This window comes from Cryptomeria japonica, chromosome 2, assembly GCF_030272615.1.
Source record: "Cryptomeria japonica chromosome 2, Sugi_1.0, whole genome shotgun sequence".
Lineage (NCBI taxonomy): Eukaryota > Viridiplantae > Streptophyta > Pinopsida > Cupressales > Cupressaceae > Cryptomeria > Cryptomeria japonica.
In genome coordinates, this window is record NC_081406.1 from 61062130 (window position 1) to 61077362 (window position 15233).

A 15233-nucleotide genomic window follows, 5' to 3' on the forward strand; every position below is an offset into this window, starting at 1 on the left:
TAAAAAATCAATGGTTTGTTGTTTTAGAGTTTTGCCTTCTTAATTTGGTCACCATTTGAGCTATAAACAAGCTTTATTTCTATTGGGTTAAAAAGTAATGTGGTTATTAATTCAACTAGACATGTTCTCCTCTTGTACTTATGTAGAATTATATATTCAATTGTGTTTTCAAATTCTCATATTCATCTATAAATTACAATTTAAAGATCTATTCTAATATATTCTTCCAAATTGTACCATTAACTTCTCATTTGTAGATTATGCTAGAAACAAACAAAGAGGTCGCCTACCAGCTAGAACAAATCAACTTACAAATCATAAATGTCAAAGTCAACTTATCCTTTTTAAAACAATTCCAATGCTTTACTCTATCATATATTCATTTAGATTGTATCATTGTATTCTCATTTATAGATTATGCTAAAGACAAACAAAGAGATCACCTACAATCTAAAACAAATTAACCTAAAACAAATTAACTTACAAATAAGCTTGAAAGTCTAAGTCAACTTATACTTTTAAAATAAATGTATTTTATACATTTTACCATGAAACCTATATAAATATTATGAACTACATATTATACATATCATCATTGTAACCATTGTAAAAATATTTCATATTTTAATACTTATTTAATCCTTATCCATACCTAAATCTTCATCAACCTTCCCAACAACTTATTTCCTTTTGATTTAAAATAATTTAATAATTAAAAAATAATTTCTCAATAATGATTTAATTGTAAAAATAACAATAAATCATGAAAGAAACCAAGACAGAGTAAATAAGAAAAACAAATAAAAATTACAAATAATATCTTTGCCTAATACATTAATATTGAATAATTAATCCTTATCTATATACCTTAATTCATATCAACCTCCCTGACAACTTATTTCTTTCTAATTTAAAGTGATTTAATAGTTAAAAAAATCAAGTTCTTAATAATTTGTGCCATTAAGAATATCTTTACATATCATAACTCCTTCATCTATGCCCATATCACCATTTGAATTGGAAAGAAGCTTTATTTCAAATGGGTCAAAAAATATTTTGTTTGTTGATTCAACTAGACATGTTATCCTCTTGCATTTATGGATAATTAAAGACTTAATTCCAATTTCTAATTCTTATATTCCTCTACAAACTACAATTTTATAGCTTCACTCTAACATATTCTTTTAGATTGTATTGTTGTCTTCTCATTTACAAATTATTCTAAAGATAAACAATGACATTGCCACTGCCATATAAAACAAATCAACTTACAAATTACCTTGATGTCCAAGTTGACTTTTTAAATAAACATGTTACATACACTTTGCCATGGAACATTTAAAATTATTGTGAACTACTTGTTATACGTATCATCATTACACCAATATAAAATTGTTTCACATATTTATACTTAATTAGTCATTATCCATACCCTAATCTGTATCAACCTTCTCAACAACTTAATTCCTTGTAATTGAAAATGATTTAATAGTTAAATTAATTATTTTCTTAATAATTTGTTCCATCAAGAATATCCTTGCAAGTCTTTAATATAGTTATTAAAGACTTCTTACAAGATTATTGTTAATGCAATGAAGAATCCCACATTATAAATTGCTTGTTGGTGATAGACTAAAATGCTTGCTTATTTAACTAGTTAAGTACTCTTTTTGTTAAAAACATTTATTATGGTGTTACACTTTTTCTTAAAAGAAATGGATGGTTGTTTTTAGAGATTTGCCTCCTTTATTTGGTCATCATTGGAGTTGGATAGAAGCTTTAATTCAAATGTGTCAAAAAATAATGCGACTGTTGGTTCAACTAGACATGTTTTTCTCTTACACTTATGGATAATTAGACATCTTGAATTGTGTTTTCTAATTCTTATATGTTACAAGCTAGGGGTATGTGCAAGCTAATGAGTCACAAATTCGCGGAAGTCTGCGCGTTGGAAAATGCGCTCCGCAAAACGGGCCCCCGTTTTTAAAAAACGGGGGCCCGTTAATGGTTCGGGCTCCCGAGCCGAAAGGTCACGGGGTGCCAAAGCCAGATAAAACGGGCCCCCGTTTTTTAATAAACGGGCCCCCGTTTTTAAAAAACGGGGGCCCGTTTTGAAAAGCTATTTTTACCCTTTTTTTGGGATAATTTTTCATTTTACTGTTGCACAAGAAGATATCGAAAACGGGCCCCCGTGTTGTGGTTTCCACTTCAAACCTCCACCACTATCCCAGGTGCACATTCTGTCACCTATTTTCACAGTTCATAATTTTCTTGTATATTTTTCTCTTTTTTTGGTGTATTATTTAGTTTTTTTTTTATTATTTTAGTTTTTTTTAATAGTAGCATATAAATAAATTATTTTTTATATTTGTAAATTCTTGATTTTGATGTAAAATATTTTTGAACAGTTAACCCTAAACCGTAATCAACAAATTTAGAAACCAAAACCAAACCTAGATAATTAACAAAATGAAATCGACACAAACAAAAAACCAAAAATGAAATGGGAACAAAAACAAAAACGTTCGAAAATGAAATCAACACAAACAAAAAACCGAAAATGAAATGGAAACAAAAACAAAAACGTTCGAAAATGAAATCGACACAAACAAAAAACCAAAAATGAAATGGAAACAAAAACAAAAATGTTCGAAAATGAAATTGACATAAAACCGAACATATGTACCTAAATTGTTCTTAATCCTCATTAGGCAATACAAAAGTTACCACTAAATTAGTATAACCTTAAAAGTAATTAACATTAAGTTTTTCAAATTTTAGATATGAAAGTTTAGGCTTAGGTTTATGCCATGTCATGGCATAAAGGTCCTATTATGTCATGTGATGGTATAAAAGGATCAATTATGGACACAATTTTAGAGCAAAACTAGATAAGTTACTAAAATTGGAGTTTGGTTTACATAGGTTCATAAAGGAAGCTAATATGCCAAATATATAATTCATTAATACAAAATAAAAAATATTCTTGATTTATAATGTTGATTGATAATGAGTTTTCTAAATGGGGTGCTAATTATATATACATCTGAAAGATTTGAAAAATATAATTCCCAAGAAGTATTTTGAATATACAATTGAGGATATATATAATCTCATGGTTAAAGATGCTTAATTTCGATGAAAGTTATTTTTTGTATTACTATGTAAGAAATCCATAAATGGAATGAAAGTAAGACATGGCCATCTAGCATAGATCATCTTATATGTTGAAGGAGTATTTTGAGTTATATTAGAATTATTTGATGTGATTAAGTCCTAATTTTAGGATATGTAGAGTTCTTTTACTTTTAAGGTTGAAATAAAACATGGTGATTATGTTTTATTATCACTTTTATGCTTAACCTAGGTAAAAGTTTTAATGGAATTATTTTCATATTTAGATATATAGATCACAACTTATTATTATTTGTATGTTTCTTGTTTCTTTGAAAGAAATGCATATTGATTTATTTATAAGTAATAATTTATCTAATTATGCATTTATGAAATATATAGAAATTGAGATTTTTTTATTGAGGCTAATTAATTTTAAAACTTAATGGTTATATCCACTATCTAATGATGTAATATATCCAATGTTCTCCCCTTCTTACATATATTTGAACAAGAGATGGAATATTTCAAGACTTGAATGCAACCCTTATGTAAACTTTAATGATGTACATCTACTGATCCTCCTCACTAACCAAGAAACACTAGACTAACTCCATTAATGAATATTTCGAATTTAAAACCTATCAAATGTCTATAAAACATGAGAGAACCTAAAGGGTCTATATCCTCCTTGCCTAATGAGAGAGCAACATTTCTTTGAAAGTCCCAATGAGCCTCAAATGATCCTAATGAATGTAGGGCAGTCTTAATGAACCTAAGAAAGTCCTAATGAGCCTAAGAAAGCAATAATGAACTTGGGACAATCCTAATGAACCTAGGATAGTCCTAATGAACCTACGATAGTGTAAACAAGCCTAGTATAGTGTAAGAAAAAAACACTACAAAAAAGACCTCAAATGCGTTAAATGAATTTCCCAATAACGCACTCGTGTTTATCTTTTTTGGTCATTTGGCTACCTTTTTTTACAACATCTTGGTGTATACGCCCCTAAGAAGACCTTTTCCTCAAAACTTTCTTGGATCATGAACTCCTCATGTGCACCAAACATTTAAGTTGCCACTTGGAAGCTTCTAATGCACACAATCCTTTCAATCAATCTACTCCATTGATCTCTCAAAACAATCTTAGTATTTAATCCTCTATCCTTCATTTCTTATTGAACTTTGTAAGAGAATTTGTGTATGGATTGATATCTTAAATTTTATAGAAAGATTATATATGAAAACAAATGATTGCGGAGTTTTATAATAAATGATTTATAGGAAATAATATTTTTTGAAGACCTTTTGTAAATTATAATCTTGTGTAGATTTGATTATGGGAGAAATTTAATGGTGAAATATGCTTAACTCTTCAAAAGTTTTGATGTTTTGTCTTTACATGACAACCACTTAGAATATAATATGTTTTAAGTATGTCATTTATAGTCATGGGAGATTAGTTTTTTTTTAAGATTGTTTGAAGACTAATCAATGTAATATGAATTGATGACAATTATCTCAAAACTACGTAATTGAATTCTAATAGATTTATGATGTTTCATTGAAAGTTTTTATTAAGTTTTATGCGCAAATTTTATATTTCAAGATTCAATAGTATGTACATGTATATTTTTTTAAGTTCAATATTATATTATATATTTCATGTGTATCTCATTCAACAACATAGAAATGTTACTATTTATAAATGTTTTTTTTTAATTTAGTAAAATAGATTCTTCTTTGACATAGAGTTGTATATAATTCATGTATATCTTTATATATGCAGGAGTTCTTTGCCATCATGGATGTTTTTGACATAGATGAACTATTAGGTGAAAATCCCCCACCACAACCCCCTCCTCCTCCTCCTCCTCCTCCACCACCACCACCACCACCACCACCACCACCACCACCACAACCCCCTAGATTGGATGAAATTCGTTTAAGAGAACGAATTAATGAAAACCTACAAGTGATTGAACAAAACATTGCTGCTATCCAAAATGATCAAGTCACGCCACCCCATCTTGTAGAGTTTGCAAAATCAATGCAAACTGTTGTCGAGTCAGTTAGATCTGTTGATTCTCAATTAGATCAATTTCATAGACGACGACAAGAGTTGCGTGATTTTTATGCCGATGGTTTAACTTATAGACAAATCACAGATTTGAAAATAACCAAAGCTCATTTATGTCCATATTTTACCAACCCAAAAACAAGAGAACCAATGCAACCTAACCAGAAAAGAATTTCAATTAGGTGGTGTGTGCATCCAGAAATGGCTAGATACTTTTGGGATAGATGGTGGATGGTTTTTGATTATCCACCACATCGTAATTATGAGGTCCCTTTTTATTTTTTGAAGAAATTATACTGTGAGTTTGTAATGAACCAAAAACCAAATTATTTTGATATTAAGTCATTCCAGGGTGTTGGTCATGGAATGCCACAGCATAGATTAGGGGCACGGAGTAATAATCCCCTACCGGATCCACCCATAGTTCCACTTGTTGCTCCATCGATTCCTGCAGATGTCCAAAATACATCATTCATTTCGACATTAGATGCTTTGACTTCCCTCACAGGGAACCTGAGTGAGCAAGCTGCTCACATGGCATCTGCTCCTCGATGGATGCCACATATGTGTTCGAGTTGTCATGAGACGTGTGTAGGTCCTACTACTGCTGCAGGATCTACTTCAGTTCTAGATGAGCATGATGCAGCAGATGATAGTATGATGACATCTTATATGGATTTTCTTTGCTCGGATGTTCATCTTGACCAGGTATAGATATATATAATATACATGTACATGTCAATGTTTTTATGTACTTTATTAAATATAGGTATAAACTAAGTGCATCTCTTTTTTTATACAATCTAATACTTCATTAAATAAATTTTGTTTATGTAGATAAGGACTACGCCTAATATTAGAGTTAATATTGCATCTACTGGAAGACAACTCGGCACACCTTATGGGGTATAGTATAAATTTCTATCTAGACATTGTACTAGATCTTTTTAAGTTAATATGCTATCGTCGTATATTATATAAATTTTCATGTTGATACATTGAATGCTTCTTTCTCCAGGATTCAGGTCATGAGGGACCCTCTACATCACATCAAGAAGAGGGTCTGACTATTGTGACACCATCTATGGTATGTATCTTATAATTCTTAACTTAAATATGAACTCTTACAATATTGTAACTTTACTTGAAATTATTTAGTACACATATATATGTTCACTAAATATGATTTCATTAAATGCATGTATGCAGGTGGACACTACCATTAGGATAGGTTATCCTCATAATTTTGATCAGAGCCAATTTGAACGCACATCGACATCCTTTGAGGTATTAATATGTAATACTTAATTTGATCTTATTTTTACTCTTAATTTAAGATTTAATTGGACACTTTGAATTTGACCTTGTACAGGAGTTAGCTAGCACTGCATTTGGTGTTGATACTGCACAAGATACTGCTAGAGGAGATACTGCTACAGGATCTGATGAGCATATGGTAAGTTTGTAACTTAATTTATGAATTCTACTATATTTGATAAATGATTCTTTTAATAGTTAATTTCAAGTAATATTTTAATATTATTTTTTTATTGTACAACATGAGACAGGTGGATCTGGACCACGTCCCGAGGACAAGAGAGATACTGCTATAGGATCTGATGAGCATATGGTAAGTTTGTAACTTAATTTACGAATTCTACTATATTTGATAAATGATTCTTTTAATAGTTAATTTCAAGTAATATTTTAATATTATTTTTTTATTGTACAGCATGAGACAGGTGGATCTGGACCACGTCCTGGGGACAAGAGAGATACTGCTACAGGATCTGATGAGCATATGGTAAGTTTGTAACTTAATTTACGAATTCTACTATATTTGATAAATGATTCTTTTAATAGTTAATTTCAAGTAATATTTTAATATTATTTTTTTATTGTACAGCATGAGACAGGTGGATCTGGACCACGTCCTGGGGACAAGAGACCACGAGATGTTATTGATGATAGCACTTAGATTTTACTATTTATTTGGCTTTGATATGTACTTTTTTATGGACTTTACACATTTGTTTACACGTGCACATACTTTATATATATGGATAGTTGCATAATAGGATTAGATCATATATATTTTGTGCATACTTTATATATTTTGTGCACATTAGATATTATGTGGAGTGAACATCATGTTACCATCTAGACATATATATGGATTAGATATTATATGGATTATGTGGACTTGAAATTTTACTATTTATTTGGCTCTGATATGTACTATTTTACGGGCTTTACATATTTGTTTACACGTGCACACCCATACTTTATATATATGGATAGTTTCATAATAGGATTAGATCATATATATTATGTGCATACTTTATGTGTATTGTGCGCATTAGATATTATGTGGACTTGAAATTATGTGCACATTAGATCATATATATTGACTTGAAATTATGTGGACTTGAAATTTTGCGCATACTTTATATATTATGTGGACTTGAAATTTTATTTATGGAAGTTGTGCTTAAACAACTTTATAGGCATTATGTGGACTTGTAATTTTATTTTTGGAATTTTATTTAAATAGTTCTTGTGATTAGATAAACTACATGTGCATACATCTTGAACTAAGTATCGAAACATATCTTATAATTATAACATATTCTAAATCAAAAAGTATCATTTAACAAATATAATGAATAGAACTTGATTAAAACATAATTATCTCATTCATAAATTTGACCAGTAGTCTCTCATTTATGTATATTGTACACAAAATGTAATCAAGAAGACATATCTAAAATAAAATAAATAGTCTATTTAAATTATAATAATAAGGATTTATATCTCTCAAAATACAACATAAAGTATGCACAAACAATAGTAGTCATTGAGGGCAAGTCTACTCTGAGAGACCTAGAAAAAAAAATACATATGATTAGTTTTTATAATCAGGATGCATTGAATTTAAAATACAACATAAAGTATGCACAAACAATATAGTAGTCATTGAGGCCAAGTCTACTCTGAGAGACCTAGAAAAAGTAAATACATATGATTAGTTTTTATAATCAGAATACATTGAATTTAAAATACAAATGGATTTGCCTTAAGGGTACAAAAATTTAACTTACTTGTAATTATTCAAAATGAAACATAAAGTATGCACAAATAACTTTGTTTTCATTGATGCCTTCTACTTGTGGTAGACCTGAAACAAAATTTTAGTAGATTAGATTTTGTAATTATGATTCATGATTTAAAATACTATATATAATATGCATCGCGACTTTTAAAAGGGAGGTGGATTAAGGGTTCAAATTATAACTTACTTGATATTCATTCTATTATACCATCTGTATCCTCTCTCTTTTGCAAAGCATCTATAATTGTCTCATGCTCTTCCATAGAGAGAGTCCATAATTGTTTATTAGCAGGCCTGCCACGATATCTATCCAATTTTATATTAGTTGCCACTACCAAATGTGAGTAATGTATAATCTTTTTCTCTAATTCATAATCTTCAAATGCGGGCAATCCATTCTTTCTTGTTAGATATTTGCGTAGCCAAGTGCCAACAACAACCACAGATCCTGTTGGATAGTCATAACCATCATCATCTACTCGAGGAGTAGTTAGCTTATGTTTTGGCTCTACACATCGAGCCAACCAATACTCTGTCCCCTCTTCATTGTCCTCTGGTGCAACAACAACATAGACATGTCCTATGCACAAAACAATTTTATTTTAATATTTAATGAGAAATAAAAACAAAAATATACACTGTAAGATTTCATAAATTTATGTACTATTTAATAAATCAAAACAAATTTCAAAAATAATTTTACCTTGTTGTATAAGATCTGAAATGCGATCATAGTCATTTGATGCAAACATTTGATCCATATCTTCATCAGTTCTTTCATGTGGATCATTTGCATCTATGGGTGTCAATGATCTTTGTTGCCATTCTTCAACCCATTCTTTATTCTCACAAAATTCCCAATCTCCGGAAACACAAAACTGACAAAAGCAAGCAAGTTGCCTTGTGAATATAGTCCATGTGTTTGAATTAGAACTCTTAAACGAATGCCATTTAGTTGATCCAATGATGGTATTACAATCATGCCGAATAGGAATACTATCTTCCTCTTTCAACCAGAAGAAACGTCGAATTGCAGAGTTTTCAGTTGATCCTTTTGACAACTTTGAATTGCACCAATCTACAACTGCACGAGCATCTCTGAATTTCACTGCATCCTTGAATTTCAATTGTTCTCTAGCAAGAGCTCTTTTTATACAGGCACCGGCTCCATCGTGTTCCCCCTTACCATGTCCCGCTTCAAAAAAACTCCATAAATGTTGGACATTGGTTATCTTGTGAACTTTGCATAGCCAATAAAACATTCTTGCATTTTTGAATTGTCCAGTGCAGTTATCTGACCATATCATATGTTGTTTCATGTCAATTTCTCTTTCCTTAAGATTATCATAAAATACCTCGAAACAATGTTGGACAAACTCTGAAGAGTGTAATCGATTATCACTAACATAGAAATGATACTCCCTCAAAATTTTTCTGTTATCTTCTGTACTGTCATGGTCATGTCTATATATAATGTGCACAAATATGGCCACTTGCACTGAGTTGTAGTATTGTGATTGAGTTTCCTCTTGTGGTTTTAGAGTATAATTTTCTGCAAAATCCACAACTGATACTATTGTTCCAATTGGAAATGTGTTCTTGCATATGCGAAACTGTCCATCAAGCCATCGGGCATGTTGGGAATGTTTCACATATTTTGGAACAATATGAGTTTTAAACTCACTAATAAATGCATTCACACTATTCTGTTCTGTAATCAATTCTAAACGTTTCCCCATCTTTCCATCCTTTAGAGGGTATTCTATATTTTTAAATCTCCTAACATCAACCATTTTTTGTCCAAACTCAGATGAAACATGTTCATGCAAACATTCACCTATCGAAGAATAGTTCCCACATAAATTGCAAAGACCATAAATGCATGAACTGGAAAGAAATAATTGTTCATTAGGTGGTTTACAAAATAAACTTCCAATAAAATCTTTTATAGTTTCAGGTGGAACATAAACACCACAATCCTGCACAAGATCATTACCATGCAACATACAACGAATATATCGAAAAACATCATAATAGTAACGAAACTGGACATGAGTTTTACAACAACAAGATATTCTTTGTTTATTGATTTTAACATACCAGGGTTTGCATTTTTCAAATGATCTTTGACTAATTCGTAAATTCATTAACACAGATTCATCACTAAATTTTTTAAAGAATTCAGTTTGAGTCATGTCAAGAAGATGTTTTGGATGAGGATCACGAATTTTTGATCCCACCCTTAACTTTAAAACATCTCTAACATTTGATGAAACTCTAGTGTTATCATGCCAAAATTTTGTAATTAATTGTTTAGTTTCATCATTTAATTTCATGTCTAACCTTTGAAGTCTACCACTAAAACTCCAACAATGGTTTAGTGGATCAATTTCAATTGTGTCTCTTCTTTTGGCCGCTCTTGACAAGGTTCTACGATGTAAGTTCAAATAGCCACTTATATCACTTAACATTCTTTTATTAACAATCATTTTGTCAACTATAGCAGTCGTTATAACTCTACGTGCTGCATTCTTATCTTTAGATCGACTTGTTTTTCCTATAGAATCGATGGCACTGGCAACAGTAGATACAACTTGCTTATATGATTCATCTTTTCTTTTTGGTTTTGCATAAATACCTATTTTTTTCATGACTTTACGCATTTTTAACATTTTTATTAATTGTAGCATTAATTGACATTGGAATCCTAACTTTTTATTATAGAAAAATTGTTTATATAATCTGTTTGCATGTGTTCTGATTTGTCTCCAAGAAACTAACCCATTAAGATTATCTAGCACATTGCTATCAATAGTAAACAAATTACATTCATTTTCTTTTAGAGATGGTGGTGTAATATTTTCAATTTTTATTTCTTTTCGTATTGGTGTATGAAATTTATATCCAGCTTCATTTAAATCAGCAATTTGATTGGCATCATAGTCATCAGGATTTAAAAACATACCAGGATTCGCATCCACATCAACATTTGCATCAACAGTCATACCCGTGTGTGGTTCTATATTTTTTGCATCCATCATGATGTCTTCAATGGTCTCATCTACAACGGGCACTGAACTACATGCTTCAAAAGTGTTATTCAATTGCCGTTGTTGTGATCTTCGATCTCTTTGGCGTTTTGCCTCCTTCTCTCTTTGTGCTTGAATTTCGTCCACTGTCATTGTCTTCTTTTTTTTCTTTTGACGTTGCTTAGAACCCATTTTTACAAACTTGTCTTCAAAAAATCGTGTAAAAAATATTAAAAAGTACTGCCAAATGATGTAAAAAATCTGTCAGTACGGATTTCAATGATATTGTAGTAAATCGATGCAATCTTTTTTTTTTTTACAGCAACGGTTATTTTAATAACGGGCCCCCGTTATTTTAACAACGGGCCCCCGTTTATAAAACGGGGGCCCGTTATTTAAATAACGGGGGCCCGTTATTAAAACGGGGGCCCGTTGTTAAATCCAACGGGCAGAAAATGAAACGGGCCCCCGTTTATAAAACGGGGGCTCGTTATGTAAAATTTGAATTCACAACCCGCCACTTGCCTCGGGATTAGGCCCAGGATAGGCCTGGGATGGCCACACCTGAGACATGAACCTGCAAATTCAAAGCTCCATGAATGAAAGCACAAATATGATGAAATGAAATAGTTTACGTGCCTTTAATCAAAGAATTTTTATACGAAATTGAAACCCATTTCAGATTATACTATCTAGATTCTAAATATGTAAATTAATTTAAAAATTGATTATTTTAAATATTTTTCATTTAATTTATACTAAATCAGGGTCATAAATTTGAAATATTAACTAATTTTCTTAATTTAATAACTTATTTATTTTAATGAATTTTGAAAAAAAAATTATATGTCATCAATCTACACAAAATTCTTTTCAATTTAAATTTTTTTTTTTCAAAAAATACTAAGTTTACGTCAAATTATGTGGGTCGTACACGTCAAATTTTTAAAAAGATAATTACGGTCATTAAAAAATTAATTAAAACAAAAATATTTGAAAAAAAAATACAGAAAAATATGCTCATCAATCTTCAGTGTGTTACAAACCATTTCCCAAAACGGTTTGAGAAAATAATTTTAATTGTGTCAAAAAGTGTGGGTCATACACATGCATGGTATGGTCCTGAAACAGGCATTTTTAAAACATAGTTTTTAGAACTTCATTCAAAAAGTTATTTTTTATTATGTGGGTATTAAAATAAATTACATATTTGAAAAGTACACTCAGAGAGCTATCTTTTATATTACTGACTTTTTTCAAGATTCAATCTCTAAGTGTTTCAAAATTTAAGCTCAAGTGAGACAAAATCTGAAAAACAGGGAAAACACTTCCACTTTTTGGCCAAAAAGTGGACTCATCTTCTTGCACTGACCCCTAGGGTTGTCCTTACACCAAAAGATTGACCTGTCAATGCCCGCTACAACCAATAGACTTATAGAATCCACAGGAGGCTATTAAACCATGTCGCAAATCCTCGCGAGGGACCCTGGCTCACTGCCAACAATCCCCCTCTCAGTGTCACTCGTCGTGGCCTGCATGATTCGAACTTGTGACCAAGCTCTGATACCACTTGTTACAAGCTACGGTTGTCGTTGCACTAAAATATCGACCTGACAATGCCCGATACAACCACTAGACTTATGGAATCCATAAGAGGTTGTTAAACCATGTCGTGAATCCCCGCGAGGGATGCTGGCTCACTGCCAACATTATATTCATCTATTAATTACAAGTACAAGGCTTTACTCTAACATATCCCCTTGGTAATGTATCATTCTATTCTCAATTACAAATTATGTTAAAGACAAACAAAGAGATCACCTACCAAGGAGAACAAATCAACTTATAAATTAGCAAAGTCCATGTCAACTTATCCTTTTTAAAACAATTTCAAGGCTTTAGTCTAAAATATTCATTTAGATTGTAATCACTGTCTTCTCTTTTATTGATTATTCTAAATACAAACAAAGAGGTCGTCTACCATCTAAACCAAATCTACTTACAAATTAGCTAGAAGTCCAAGTCAACCTATACTTTTAAAACTAATGTGTTACAAGTTCATGGATTTACTCCAATATATTCCTTTTAGATTGTATCATCGTCTTCTAATTTATATGGTATGCTAAAGACAAACAAAGAGATCACCTACCAGCTAGAACAAATCAATTTACAAATTAGCAAAGTACAAGTCATTGTATCCTTTTTAAAATGTTTTCAAGGCTTTACTCTAACATATTCATTTAAATTGTATCATGCAGTCTTCTTATTTATAGATTATTCCTAATTCAAACAAATAGAACATCTACCATCTAAACCAAATCAAGTTTTAAATTTATTAGAAGTCCAAATCAACCTATAATTTTAAAACAAATGTGTTTTGTACACTCTGCTATGAAACCTATTTAATTATTGTGAACTAATTTCTATTCATATTATTGTTATAACTAATATAAAATGATTTCACATATTAATACTTAGTTAATCCTTATCCATACCTTAATCCCTATCAATCTTGCCACCAACTTACTTCCTTCTAATTTAAAATGTTTTAATAGTTAAAAGAATCAATCTCTTCATAATGAGTTAAGAGTAAAAAAAACAACAAATCATAAAAGAAACTAGGATAGAACAAACAAACAAACAAACAAAGTGAAATTACAAACAATATCCCCACCTAATATATTAATATTTAATTAATCTTATTTGAACCTTAATTCCTATCAACCTTCTATCAATAGGTTTCCTTCCAGTTTAAAATAGTTGAAGGCTTCACTCTAACATATTCTTCTAGATTGTATCATTATCTTCTCATTTCTAGATTATTCTAATGACAAACAATGAGATCATCTACCATCTAGAACAAATCAGCTTTCAAATTAGCTTGAAGTCTAAGTCAACCTATACTTTTTAAAATAAATATGTTATATGGACTCTACCATAAACCTATATATTTACTATGAACTACTTGCTATACATATCATTGTTATAACTACTATAAAATGATTTCACATATTAATACTTAATTAGTCCTTATCTATACCTCAATCTCTATCAATCTCCTTAACTAATCTCTTTCAATCTCTTTAACAACTCATTTCCTTCCAATTTAAAATGAACAACCAATCATGGAAGAAAACAAGACAAAGCAAATAAGCAAAACAAAAGAAACTAAAAACAATATCCTTTTCTAATATATTAATACTTAAATAATCCTTATCTATATCGTAATCCCTATCAACCTCCCCTAACAACTTATTTCCTTCTAACTTAAAAACTATTTTATAGTTAAAGAAACCAATTTCTTAACAATTGGTTCCATCAAGAATATCTTGCAAATCATAACTCCCTCACTTACGTCCATATAATATGAAGACAAGAGACAATCTAAAGAATTCAATCATTTTTTTTTAATCTATGGTGGGTAGTTTGAGAGTGGTAGTAAGTCGGTAAGATTGAGGGCAAATGCCTATGTATAATAGCTATCTTTATCCATACCTTAATATCTATCAACCTCCCTAACAACTTACTTCTTTCTAATTGAAAATGAACAACAAATCATGAAAGAAACCAAACCAGAGGAAATAAGCAGAACAAAACGAAGCTACCAACAATATCCCTGTCCAACATATCAATACTTAAATAATCCTTTCTATATCTTAATCCCATCAACATCCCCCAACAACTTATTTCCCTCTAATTTAAAACTATTTAATAGTTAGCAAAACCAATTTCTTGATAAATTTCCTTCTAATCTAAATCTAGGAAAACCAATTTCTTAATAATTGGTTCCATCAAGAATATCTTTGCAAATCATAACTCTCTCACCTACGCCCATACAATACCAAGTCAAGATACAATCTAATAAAAAAACCAATCATTTATTTCTCTCTCGTGAATA

At 30.5% G+C, this 15233-nt stretch overlaps 1 long non-coding RNA gene across 1 annotated transcript; it reads left to right on the plus strand.

Moving 5' to 3' along the window:
* The first annotated feature begins 6752 nt into the window (after positions 1–6752).
* On the plus strand, positions 6753–7192 carry LOC131873682 (uncharacterized). Its single transcript, XR_009371610.1, has 3 exons — positions 6753–6824; positions 6927–6998; positions 7101–7192. It is a non-coding gene; the product is annotated as an uncharacterized LOC131873682 (long non-coding RNA).
* Positions 7193–15233: the final 8041 nt, after the last annotated feature.